This window comes from Bos indicus x Bos taurus, chromosome 4 (genome assembly GCF_003369695.1).
Source record: "Bos indicus x Bos taurus breed Angus x Brahman F1 hybrid chromosome 4, Bos_hybrid_MaternalHap_v2.0, whole genome shotgun sequence".
Classification (NCBI taxonomy): domain Eukaryota; kingdom Metazoa; phylum Chordata; class Mammalia; order Artiodactyla; family Bovidae; genus Bos; species Bos indicus x Bos taurus.
The window spans coordinates 54,655,575-54,669,137 of record NC_040079.1 but is presented as its reverse complement, the minus strand read 5'-3'; positions in this window follow the sequence as shown (position 1 = coordinate 54,669,137).

The window sequence follows — 13,563 nt, the reverse complement described above, 5'->3', positions numbered from 1 at the left end:
CAGCAGCATACGAGAGTATCTCTAACCCAATTTCCTTGCCAATAGTTTGTACCATCAGTTTTTTTTTTTAACTTTTGTCAGTTTGACATGTATAAAATGTAAGTTTTTGTTTACATTTGTTGCGATCACAGAAGAATTTGAGCATCTTTTCCTGTGTTTCTCTATTCTTTCATTTCTTTACTCATTTTTCTACTTTTTAATTTTCTCCTTATTGTTTTGTAGATGTAATACATTCAGAATGCTAATGCTATCTTGGTTATACAAGTTAGAAATCTCTCTCTAGTCTGTGGGTTGTCTTCTTAGAATTTTTTTTTTTTTTTTTGCCTTTTGATGAAAAGAAAATTTCAATTTTAATGTTGTTAAAATTATCTCTCTTTTCCATCTGGTCTTGCATTTTTTGGGGAGGATTGATTAAGATTTTTTTCCCTACTCCAACTTCCTAAAACATCATCCTATATTTTCTTCTAAATGTTTAACATTTGGCTTCTTGCATTTAATCTTTAAATCCATCTTTATGCTTAATATGAGGAAAGAATCCAATTTTATCTTTTACTCTATGGTTAATCATCAGACTCTCCTTGGTAAGAATGGGGATCGAATTTTGTGAATGGCCCATTGAGGAAAAATGGGGTAAGGCTGGGTAACCCTCAGTAATTTGAAAGATTTGGAGCAAAGACTTTTTAAAACTTGGTTTTAAACCACTCAAATTTCACTCTTCTATTGAACCTTTGCCTGAAATTCTTTCCCTAAGACAAAGAGGTAAGTAGTCTTTCACTCTGCAACCCAACAATGAATTTTCCTACTTTAGCAATAGTTTATTCTGGGAATATCCATTTGCCCATCTATTTCTTCCACTAACCTGTGGGACATTGAGATTTGGTGCAGTGCCTTCTGATCTTTACATCCCTAGCACCTGATTTGTAATAGACATTAATGTTTGGCAGATTAAAGAATTAATGAACATTTTTGGAGCACTCAGAGGGGAGCTTAGATGAGCCCCAGCCAGCTTGCTTAATGCTGAATGGAATTCTGTATAAATACTTCACTCTTCTTATCCTGATATCTAAAAATTGAGGAAGAGAAAGATATTCTAAGCTATGCAATAATTAGTTCTAGAAGTATCTTGTCCTAGGTTTTTATGAATTAATTTGGGAAGCAGCAGAATGCCCCATTTACTTTCATTTTTCTTTTAAAAAGAGGCAGAGAAACATCATGCATACAAAAAGCTGCATTAGGCTGAACCCAGCTCCAAGTGGTTAAAGAGTTACAATCCAATCCTGTGCACATGATTATAATCTTTTTTCATTTCTTTTATCCCAATAATTAGTTATTTCGTACCTCAGTTTTTTTACCTGCCTTAACACATTTGAACTCTGTAAAATTCTCTTTTGCACATGAATTAGTGTGAAATTTATTACCATATTCTTTCCACTTATTAAAAGGGATGTACTTTACAAATACGACTGCAGTGCAAATTTATTATTTACATCCCGAGCCCTAGCCTTCATAACTACTTAATATGGATAAGGTGTTTCATTTTCCAATGGAGTCCAGCTGCATCACTGGAATCAAACTTGTAATTGCCTCTTTGGGATTTAAAACCATTATAGTTGTGCTTTTATGTTCTCTTTTGTTTTGCTTGAATCACTTTTTCAGGTCTATGAAGTACAGCTGGCACAATAAAAGTTTGATCAATGCATAACCAATGCAGTGTATATTTCTTCCAGAAATATAAAACCCAGGTGAAAAATGTTAATCTGTGAAAATTATCTCTGTCAGCTACTTATTCTTGGAATTTAAATGGGTTTCAATCTTGAGGTAAGGGCTGAGCTTGGATTTCTGTGTTAAAGTTTTCTGAGTTTACCAATGTTGTATGTTAAGGGCTGCAGGATATTGAGTTTCTATTATTGAAAAACAGGTCATTTTATTGTCTATAAAATACTATGTATTTAGACTTGTTAAATCATGTACACTTGGATTGTCTTAAATATTCTCTTAGTTAGAAAATGGGGAACAAAATGAACTATTTTATTTAATTCCTTTAAGGGGACAAATATCACAAACCCAAATATTAAAAAATATAAACATTATAGTTATAAAGAAATATCTTTCAAAACCCTGGCAATTTAAAACTGACTACTAGCATTTTATTTTTCTTTTTTTTTTGAGACCAAGATCCCAGAATGGCTAGTTTCACTTGAAGATAACATTATAATTTGAAAATAGTGCAATTGTCTAATCTCTAAGTGCAAGTGGGGTTAATCATAGACAGATGTTCACCATTAGCTCTAAATTTCTTTGTTCTTGTCCATTAAAATTAGCTGTATTTTGAAGGAAATACAAAGCTATGTCCTTGTCTCCTCATGGAAGAAAAAGTTCTTTATACTTTATATGGAAAATATGAATGTGAGAGCTACTACCTCAAAAGTTCTGATTCTACCATTTCTACCACTTGGGATCGACCTGGCCTCGGATCCTAGACTTAACGTGTCAGTGACAAGATAGAAGGGTGATTTTCATTTATACTCCTAAGGAGTTGCCTAATATACATTCTTTCCAAGGATCGGATTTAGGATAAAGAGGAAGAGCAAAGTCTCCAAACACTGAGTCACCTGGGAAGCCTCATGAGGCAACAGATGTGGGTGTAAAATACATAGGCAGGAAAGTCTGGGGACAAATAAGACAGAGACCTCTGTGTTACTTATCGTGTTTTTATCTTTTTTCCATCTGGAAAGCCGCCTGGGAAGTCCCATAAGGCATTAGATGTGGGTGTAAAGATTAAGGCAGCACCAAACACACAAACCAACAACACCAACTAAACTCTTAAGTAATCAAGATAAGGGCTTCCCTGGTGGGTCACTGGTAAAGAATCCACCTGCCAATGTGGGAGATGTGGGTTCGACCCCTGGGTCAGGAAGATCCCCTGGAGAAGGAAATGGCAACCCACTCCAGTATTCTTGCCTGGGAAATCCCATAGACAGAGGAGCCTGGCAGGCTACAGTCCATGAGGTCACAGAGTCAGACATGACTCAATAACCAAAAAACAACAATTAAGATAAATATTTTGGTGTAAAACTTAAGAAATAAAAATTTGAGGACTCACTGGTGGTCTAGCAGTAAAATGGAGAAGGAAATGGTGACCCACTCCAGTATTCTTGCTTGAAGAATTCCATGGATGGAGAAGCCTGGGCGGCTACAGTCCATGAGGGTTACAAAGAGTCGGGCGTGACTGAACGAGTAAACATCCCCACCCCACCACCTGTGGTTAAGAATCCACCTGCTGATTCAGGGAACATGGGTTCCACCTGGTCAAGGGAAGATTCATGCCACAGGGCAACAAAGCTTGTGTGCCACAACCTGGAGCCCATATTCTAGAGCCTGAAAGCCGCAACTAGAGGGTAGCCTGTGCTCAGCAACAAAGACAAAGCACAGACAAAAATAAATTTTAAAAAAAATGGGAGGGGGGTGCAGATTTTGTTCATCACTGATGATGACACACCACTTAAAACTGAGGTGAATGCTTCACTTTAGAACTGGCCCTTCTCAGTCATTCTATTCCAAATGTCATCTATAAAAATTACTTCTGCCTGGTATCTCGAGCATTAGGATAGTCTGAACAAAGCACTTCTCATGGAGGGTAGATAATCAACTCATCATATGGCCTCTGAGAAGTTCATTATCACAGCATGCCTGGCGTAAAAAAATAATAACTGTTCAGTAAACATTTTGAAATATGATTAAATGAATTTGTGAATGAATGAGTCAATACATATTTGATATTATTATTATACTGATGAAGAGGAGACTGTTTAAACATGATCGCTAAATAAAGGCTACTTCCACATGGGTTGGCTACCTCTCTGGAAAGCAACTTACTAACAATAAACCTTAATACAAGATTTTCTGTTTTAAGCCACCACAATGTAAATTAAATCTGCAACTGGTAGCATAAATTATACATTTTTTTAAAAAGGGGGGGTCTTAAAAAGTCTTCAATTTCTCATATAAGGCAAATATAGTAAGCAAGTTATTTTAATAACCATAGTCCTTTTTAACCTTTGGATGAACTAGGATAATTTCACTTCTTTGGTGAGAAAAGCCACTTTTTTGATGGCAAATTGTAGACTTGTTGATTTTTTAAACCTATGAAATTATAAGAGCTTAGCTTTAGGATACCTCATTCAACCAAAATCAGGTGCATTTTCCGCCGTACCTTGAAAAAAATATGTCAAGTCTTTTTTTTTTCTTTTCTTTTTTTTTTTAATTAGGTCTTTTTTTTAAATTTTATTTTATTTTTAAACTTTACATAATTGTATTAGTTTTGCCAAATATCAAAATGAATCCGCCACAGGTATACATGTGTTCCCCATCCTGAACCCTCCTCCCTCCTCCCTCCCCATACCATCCCTCTGGGTCGTCCCAGTGCACTAGCCCCAAGCATCCAGTATCGTGCATCGAACCTGGACTGGCATCTCGTTTCATACATGATATTTAACATGTTTCAATGCCATTCTCCCAAATCTTCCCACCCTCTCCCTCTCCCACAGAGTCCATAAGACTGTTCTATACATCAGTGTCTCTTTTGCTGTCTCGTACACAGGGTTATTGTTACCATCTTTCTAAATTCCATATATATGCATTATTATATTGTATTGGTGTTTTTCCTTCTGGCTTACTTCACTCTGTATAATAGGCTCCAGTTTCATCCACCTCATTAGAACTGATTCAAATGTTTTCTTTTTAATGGCTGAATAATACTCCATTGTGTATATGTACCATAGCTTTCTTATCCATTCATCTGCTGATTGACATCTAGGTTGCTTCCATAGAAACGAATGAAAATGAAAACACAACAACACAAAACCTGTCAAGTCTTATTGTATTGAATAGCAAGGATTCAACGCCTGTGTCAGTTAGTTTACTAGAGCACAAACACATCCGTTATAGATAGCCAATCAAATTTCATTCTCTATAACAAAGGGTATCAGATAATTTAAAATGGTGAAAACCCAAGAATCACATCCATAGCATTTGCTTAAACTTTCAAATTTTTATATGTTTAAATGTTTGCACAGGTCTGGTGCTCCTAGAAGTCAGTTTAAAAAATATATATATAAACACATAGTGAACACACTTTAGGAAGAGTTGGGAATTATATCACTTCTTTATCCTCCTGTGCCTAGAACTTTCTCCCACCTCTCTGTGCCCTGGTAGAGCTTGACCAAATCACCTTTTTAGAAAGAAGCAGGCTTCTTTTATTTCATTTGTGGTTCAGGCGAGCACATTCAAAACCACTGAGCAGAGATGAATATGGAGGGGGGACCAGGCAGAGGTGCTGAGGCAGGTCAGGGCAGAGGGAACATTTCCAGCTAAGACACAGACCTGGAGTGCGGTGTCTCAGCCGCTGTAGTCTGCAATTACAGAAACGTGCGGGGACTGGAGTGGACTGAAAAGGAGGGGAAGCACTATCATGGAGGGTCAAAGTTTTCACCTTGTTCTGAAAAATAAGGAGCTACTGAAAGATTTCAAACAAAGGAATGACATATACGACAAGATCTGCCATTTGTAAGGATCCCTTTGGGGGCAGGAGGGATTTGGATTGAAACAGAAACAGGACCGGAAGCTGAGAGACAGACACTGGTACAGCAAAGGTTATGATAATTTGACAGCTGAGAGTGGCTTGAACCGAGGTAGAGGCTCTGAGGACATTTTGGCTTACAGGCTGTCAAGACTTTCACTAAAAATATCTTTTGCTGTTTGCAAGCTCCGAAAGAAGTAAGCTAAACAAGAGATGGCAAATGATCAGACTTTGGTAAACTCTCTGGGAAATTACACTAAAAATTTCAAGCAGTTCATCGCAGATAAATTGGAGTACAGCTAATCCTAAGTAGAAATATGGCTTCCCTGGTGGCTCAGTGGTAAAGAATTCACCTGCCCATGCAGGAGACGCAGCTTTGATCTCTGGGTTGGGAAGGTCCCCTGGAGAAGGAAATGGCAACCCATTCCAGTGTTCTTGCCTGGGAAATCCCATGGACAGAGGAGCTTGGAGGGCTACAGTCCATAGGGTCAAAAAACAGTCGGACATGACTTAGTGACTAAATAAAACAAGTAGAAGTATAAATGTGTGCAGTCTAGGTATGCTGCTGCTGCTGCTAAGTCGCTTCAGTCGTGTCCGACTCTGTGCGACCCCATAGATGGAAGCCCACCAGGCTCCCCTGTCCCTGGGATTCTCCAGACAAGAACACTGGAGTGGGTTGCCATTTCCTTCTCCAGTGCATGAAAGTGAAAAGTGAAAGTGAAGCCGCTCAGTCAGGTCCGACTCTTCACGACCCCTTGGACTGCAGCCTACCAGGCTCCTCTGTCCATGGAATTTTCCAGGTAAGAGTACTGGAGTGGGGTGCCATTGCCTTCTCCTAGTCTAGGTATAGTCATGCCCTAATGAATAAACACATTGGTCATTATTCACTACAATGAAGCTATGCCAGCCACCAACTTAAAACTTTGCTCTGCTGATGGACCCATAACATATTCCACTAGATAAAAAACTGAAAAAAAATTTTTTGACAGGTGTGTTATCAAATTACTATTTATTTAAGTTCAGTCACTCAGTCGTGTCCAACACTTTGCGACCCCAAGGACTACAGCATGCCAGGCTTCCCTGTCCAAGACCAACTACAGGAGCTTGCTCATGTCTATCGAGTCGGTGATGTCATCCAACCATCCAATCCTCTGTCACCCCCTTTCTCCTCCTGCCTTCAACCTTTTCTAGCATCAGAGTCTTTTTCCAAGAGTCAGTTCTTGCATCAGGTGGCCAAAGTATTGGAGTTTCAGCTTCAGCATGAGTCCTTCCAATGAATATTTGTTTAACACAGATTATATTTAACAGATTTATTTATATAGATTTGAAAATGTATCATTTTGTGGAATGTAGTAATAATTACACTAAAAATCTCTAATATCCACATGTACACAAATGCAGTGCCAGGCACATTCCATGGATATTTTACATGATGGTGAAACTTTTGAGCCAATTGGTGTTTCAACTGATTATCTCAAAAATACCCAGGATCCTGCAACTACTCAGGTCAGCAAAGAGAAATCCCATGGTTACATTCATTCATTTAACAAGCTCCCACTGAGGATGGTCTTAGCAGCTATAGGAATAGCTGAATGGCTCCCAAAAGATTAACTGGTGGGCAGTTCCTTTCTTTCTAACACTCCCTCCTCCCCTAAAGCACAGTGGTCCCCAGGGGAGGGGACTGTGCTTTGTTATAGGACGTAGTCTCCTTGTTCCAACAAGCAGCTGAGCTCTGTTTGTTAAATCCTCCCCTGCATCAGGCACAATCATAATAATGAAAATTTATACTATAATAATGATATATGTATAATATATATGTATGTGTATGTATATACATATATATAATAGAGCACTATTAGACCCTTGCAAGTGCCAAATGGATTGGCTGGCCACACATATGTATGTCACTGAACACTATAGGCCAGGTTCCTGTATGACATCTTTTGGCTTCTGTCTGATTTAGAGGCAGCTCGCCTGATTTCAGACTCACCACTGTTAAGTGGCACCATGTGTCTCCACCTTCTGTCTCAGAGCCTTCTCTGCTCTGTGGGAGAGCATATCACCCTCAGAGACAATCCTCAACCCACATGGGATGGGAGCCAGTGGGGAAATGAGGCAACCTTTCCAGACATTTCTAGACACGTCTGGGAGCATACTCTGAACCCTTCTGACAAGGTCCCATTGGAATCAGGACCTTGAGGTCCTCAGCAACCCCTCCATAACATACCCGTGTATTGGCTTTTCCTTGTCATACACCCTCTGACCCTCACTCCTGCTTCCAGTGATCCATGCTTCCCAGATAAGCGGCTATATCCAAGTGCTTATCTTGGACTTAGTTTTTGGAGTAATTCCAACTAAAACAAAAGCAGTATCTGGCACATAGTAGGTCCTCAAAAAATGAAATCTCTCGACCATCCCATTTTAAAAATGAGAAATCAGAGGTTCAGGGGCGCTGAGTATCTCGCCTGAAACCACACAGCCTAAAACCAGCAGACAATTCAAATCAAAGTTTCCTGCTGGTGGTTTCTATATTAAAAACTGGCTTTGGCTCTGTCCAGAGCAAACCAAGGAGGACCCCTAGTGGCGTGAACAAGATGGACATACAGCCACCGAAATCTGGGCCTTTGAATAACCTGACACCATTCAGAAAAGAGGTGTGAGGTCTGAGTCTGCATGGGGATTCTTGGGAGAAATTCAGCTTAGCAGGTTACACACTGGCTTCAAACCATCAAAGGTGGTTCCACACCACGGAGCTGCCCCAAAGATGACACTTCTCTTTCCTGTAGAGGAAAGATGAGCATCTTATCCCAGGTTTCCAAAGGAGATTTCTCTCTGGATCTTAACCCTCCCTTTATTGATTTGGATAATTTCCAATCTTTCCTGTATTGGCTAATTACTTTAGTCATCAATTTCTGAAGTAAGGGAAACCCCTGTCCCTAGATGAAGCATCAATAAGGGTGGGAGAGCAGGGGGCTACATCAAAGTCTACATCAAAACGGGAGCAGATTATCAGACTTCCTTGTGTTGGAGCATCTTCTCACCAGGCTGGGCACAGATGCCCACAGGCCTCCTACACTGTAGCAATTTGAGAAGCAGGAGTTTTATTCCTGCTCCTTCCTAAAGCCCTTGCAGCCTACAAGTGTTCATTCCAGAGATGTTTGGTGGGTGTCTGTCTGACAAGCACACACCCTTCAGCCCCCATGAAGCCAAGCAGACTGTTCTACATCCTATTTTAACATGGTTTCCTTATTGGGTGTGCCCTGTGCCAACTGTGTCACTTGGAAACTTGGGTATATGCAATCACTGTTCTGGGCAGATTCAATCAGGAGCTATGGGAGGTTGCTCAGTGATGAGGAAGCAGATAGAGCAGACAGAGACCCTGTGGCAGAGCACAAACCTGAGAATAGAGACGCTGGGTGCCAAACCAGCCTGGGACAGGATAGGGGAATAAGAAGGAGATGGAATTTGGCTTTACTTATCTTTTTATCCCAGTTGGTGAAGCCACACCCTTCTCCTTTACCTACTCCTTACATACATAAGGTACAGCGGAAGTGTCAGGCATCCAGGATCCCCCTAAATGCAGAGCAATCTTCCTAAGTCTTCTTCCCTGAGGACTGCATGCATGTAAGCAAGACTGATTACAGGCAGATAACGCGGGGGGAAGTGTAAAACAAAATAAGCTAAGTGCAAAGGGCAGATACGAAACAGATTTTTTTTCAGGGCTCCAACTGTGGTAGATATTATAAGCAGAACAGATTTCATATGGAAGACATTGACAAGGAATAAACATAGCCCCCAAAGCTAGTGTTTTCAAGGATTTTCTTCTTTGAATGTAAGTGTTTAAAGAAAAAGAAAAAACTCACATTCTTATCAAACAATAGGCAGCAAAATCTCTCCCCCAAAATGGCAAAGGCAGATCAAACCTAGGTATGGGTTACCTGTATTTGCAAGACCTGCTTCAAAAATCCCATTTCAATTTGCTATGAAAGCATGTGCTGCCCTAGCTTTCTAATCTATGTTGAACACTCAAAGGTTAAAGAGACTTGGCTGAATTTGTCTTAAGATATATCCTTTGTTCTGATTCAATCATTTATTTGAATTTAATATTTTAAAGGACACTTCAAACAGACTTCACAAAGCCCTGTTACCAACAGGACCATATTTATTATTTAATATTTAACTGGGGAGATTTGTCAAAACCCTTAAGAATTAATGGTTGCAAACTTGCAAGTTAAAAGGTTGGTGGAGGAAACCGTTTTTAAACAACAGGGGGACAATGCCCCTTATTAGGCTGGCTCCCTGCAGACTGGGCTACCACCATAATGTGAATAAAATTTGGGAATCCAGTAACATATTGATACCATCTCTCCAGAAAAAGCAGGAAGCACAACTGCCTTTAAATAAATATTCTAAACTTTAAATAAAAATATTCTAAATATTATGAACTGTGAAGCTCAGCTTGTGCCTTAAGAAGGGAAGTGAAAGTGAGAGGAAAGCAACTTGAAAGGAAATTGTAAGCAAACTGTTATTTCAGGTCTTCTACAAACACTCAAGAGAGAGTCCCAAGGGTCGGGATCAATCCAACTACATTAAAATGTACCTTTGCCTGAAAGATCTTCAGACTTTGGGGAAAATGTTTTTTGATCTTCAGGATCCATAGGTGGCAGCTATAGTTTTATGAAGCCAAATATCAAGGAAAAAATTCAAAGCCTGAATTTGGGGGTCACATCTTAGAGATGGTAGATCACAGTGATTGATGAATTGCTCATTCAGATAGTCCTGTGTCCCGAAGACCAACAAGGTTGCTGGGTGGAATCTGTCATAGTTCTCAATGTCCTTATAGTGGTTCAATAATTTTGAAAACTACTCCAACTATGCAAATACCCTGAAAATAAAAATAGGTGAGGATCTGTCAGCTGCAGGCCAAGAATGTCACAGAATACATGCCAGACATAATGCCAATGAGGTCCAGACTGAGAAATGAGATACAGCCTGAGATACCAGGCTGCAATTTCTGGCTGTAAAATGATGCACTTTCCTATGAAGAAGGTGAATTATCAGCAGATCCTCACAAACACCCCCAGATTGACAAGAACAGGGCTGGGATAAAGGGTAAGCTATGGGAACAAATCTCAGTTTTATGAATGATGTCACGAAGCAGGACAGCTTACAGGCCACATGCCTCTGTCTTAGCTTATGCTTGACTAGTTGGAGGGCTAAGCCAATCTGGAGTAGCAGTAAATGACACATATGAAACCATGATGGCTTAGGAATCTGTCTTCTGCCTCCAATATGGAGTAACCAGGATCTCTAGGAGAGTGAATGACACAGCAGCCTCCAAAGGGTGAAAAGATAGCCCCTCCCAGTGGCTTCAGAAAGTCTGAATGGGACCAACATGGATGTAATTCTGCAGCCTGGACAACACGTGGCAGTCCAGGTATTAACGGACAAGGGAAGAAAGTCGTGGGCTCCAAAATGCAGAATTGCTTCTGGCTGTATTTCCTACTCTTTCTTCTTAAGCATCTGGAACCTTTATCTGTTAAAATAAAACTGCAGAAAATATAAGCTGTTTTTTTTTTTTTTTGTCTGAAACTAAAATACATGTGAACAGGGATCTATAAAATCACCAAAGAAACCGTCATAATACTTAAACAAACATCTATCTCTGCTCCTACTCCCAAAGGTGAAGATTCACCAGACATATGCAAAGATTCGCCGGATCAATAGAAGCAGCAGAGTCAAATCCCCCAAATGCTATACGTTCATGACAAGAAACTTAAAAAATCTCTATATTTGAAGCTGTGTATTAAGCATACATGACAATATATACTGTTGCAAATTCAGTATCTTTCAGAGGTGCATCTTAGCAAAGAAATAAAAATTTGCTTCCATATTTCAGATAAAAAACAGGATTTTCAAATGTAAAGTACAAGTGAAGTGGTGAAGAGCAGAATAGAGAGTGCAGAAAACAGAATCTGTGAGTTACAACACTAGAGCTTCACTCAGAGAACTCAGTGCAAGACGATAAATAGAACAAGCAATAAGTGGAAAGATAAGTAACATAGATGACTGAGCCACAAGCTGTAGTATGAGTATGATGGGAGAATACAGAAAATAGAAACATGCAGGAGACTTAATTATTTAAGACTGACATAACAATAGAAAGATTCCTGTGATAAAAAAAAAAAAGCGCTAGCTGAAACTGGAGTTCACTGGTACAGTACACAAGGTAGTGAAGGAAGGTAAATACACATACACAAACTCACAAACTCTAGTGATTGTTTTCCATTTGAAAGACAAAGAAAACCATATATCTGCATTTTATATACATTTATATATGTGTGTGTATATATATATGTGTGTGTGTGTGTATAAAAGGTAATGTAGTAAGAAAAAAACCAGATTAGAAATCAAAGCCAGAAAATAATTGAGGGGAATGTGTAAAGAAATTTTAAGAATAACAGAAATAAATTGCATGCCATTTATATTTGGAGACAAGAAAAAGACTTTTTTTCCTGATTAGCAAGGGCAAAATATGTTTATCACCCAATGCTTTTTCTGGAAAATGTCCTCAAAAAAGTATTTCAGTTCACCGAGAGAGGTAACAAAATAATGAATTTAAGTACACGTAAAATGTTGTTTAAAAGAAATGGCAGTGAGCAATTAAGGCAGTAAAGTTAACAGCTGAACAATTGCTAATATGATTATAAACAATGCAAATGTCAAAAATAATTCTTGAAAGAAGAGATACAAATTGTATTTTGAAAAATGAATTTAAAAGCCCCAAATTATTTAAAGTCAACTGAGAATAGGAAGATGGGAGGAGACAATAAAAGCAGAAATATTGATATCTGCTCTCACAGGAAAGTGGAGCTGGGGAAATTGGCAGAAACTGAAACCTCAATGCCAATAAAGATTGATTCAAATCTTTTCAATAAAAAGATAATGACTATCTGAGAATAAGAAGTGTAGAAATCCCAAACCACTACTGGAAAGAAGTGTAAGCAGCAAAGATAACAAAGGGAAAGGGAGGATTGACACAAAATAGTATGGCATATAAATATAAAAAAGATTGAATTGAAAACAATCCAAAATATCCCATAACATGGGACTAGTTGCAATAAATCATGGCATAGCCATGCCCACAACTAAGTGCTCTGAAGTCATAAAAATAATACTGTATGTTTTGAAAAACTGACACTAATAAGTGGCAAATACACACACATGCCCTAGCATGGAGAGGTGGACTCCACTTTTGTTAGACAGATACCAGGCGACACTCAAAGTATTTATCAATAAATATCAATAACCTCAGATATGCAGATGACACCACCCTTATGGCAGAAAGTGAAGAGGACCTCAAAAGCCTCTTGATGAAAGTCAAAGTGGAGAGTGAAAAAGTTGGCTTAAAGCTCAACATTCAGAAAACTAAGATCATGGCATCCGGTCTCACCACTTCATGGGAAATAGATGGGGAAACAGTGGAAACAGTGAGAGACTTTATTTTTGGGGGCTCCAAAATCACTACAGATGGTGACTGCAGCCATGAAATTAAAAGACGCTTACTCCTTGGAAGGAAAGTTATGACCAACCTAGATAGCATATTCAAAAGCAGAGACATTACTTTGCCAACAAAGGTCCGTCTAGTCAAGGCTATGGTTTTTCCTTTGGTCATGTATGGATGTGAGAGTTGGACTGTGAAGAAGGCTGAGCGCCAAAGAATTGATGCTTTTGAACTGTGGTATTGGAGAAGATTCTTGAGAGTCCCTTGGACTGCAAGGAGATCCAACCAGTCCATTCTGAAGGAGATCAGCCCTGGGATTTCTTTGGAAGGAATGATGCTAAAGCTGAAACTCCAGTACTTTGGCCACCTCATGCGAAGAGTTGACTCATTGGAAAAGACTCTGATGCTGGGAGGGATTGGGGGCAGGAGGAGAAGGGGACGACAGAGGATGAGATGGCTGGATGGCATCACTGACTCGATG